Genomic DNA, 682 nt, shown 5'->3' on the forward strand with positions numbered 1-682 from the left:
AGGAGGACCCCTAGGCATAGAAACTTAGGCAGGAGGACCCCTAGGTGTAGACACTTGTTCTTTCTCGCAGTGCCTCCCTCTGCTAGAATAATTAAAACACAGAGTCCATCCACTCACTCACCTCTCAGCCACTTCATCCATGTGTCAGATGTACTAGCATGGCTCTCGGACAGCTGGACTCTAACCTGGTCTTCCAGGTAGCACCCCCAGAGGCAGTCTGCATGCCTGTCTACCTATCAGCCACCCACCCGCGTTGCTGATCCAGGACTGACAGACCTTGAACTCCAGGTAGGAACCACAGACTCAGTCACCTTTCCACCAAACAGTCTATCCCATAATTAAGGGCTGGGCTGTATGGCATCTTGTGCCCCTGCTTCTAGATAAGGAACCCCGGGTGGCCTATACCTCACCCACCTTCTCCTATAGATGTAGCAGCACCCTGTCCCCTGCCTCCACAGATCACCACCCACACCCACTGTGACCGAAGCCCCTGTCACCCAAGGATCACCTGTAGAATCCAGTGGCCATCTATAGACTTCTGAAAATTGGAAGAAAGATTTTTCTACAAATGTAAAAAGTTTGCCTCTAGGCTTGGTGAGAAGTGATATGCACCCTAGCTGAGCTGAGACCACTCCTGACATCCAATTCACATAGCAAAACAACTTTTTTTTTTTTTTTTTTT

This window comes from Microtus ochrogaster, unplaced genomic scaffold (assembly GCF_000317375.1).
Source record: "Microtus ochrogaster isolate Prairie Vole_2 unplaced genomic scaffold, MicOch1.0 UNK178, whole genome shotgun sequence".
NCBI classification, from domain to species: domain Eukaryota; kingdom Metazoa; phylum Chordata; class Mammalia; order Rodentia; family Cricetidae; genus Microtus; species Microtus ochrogaster.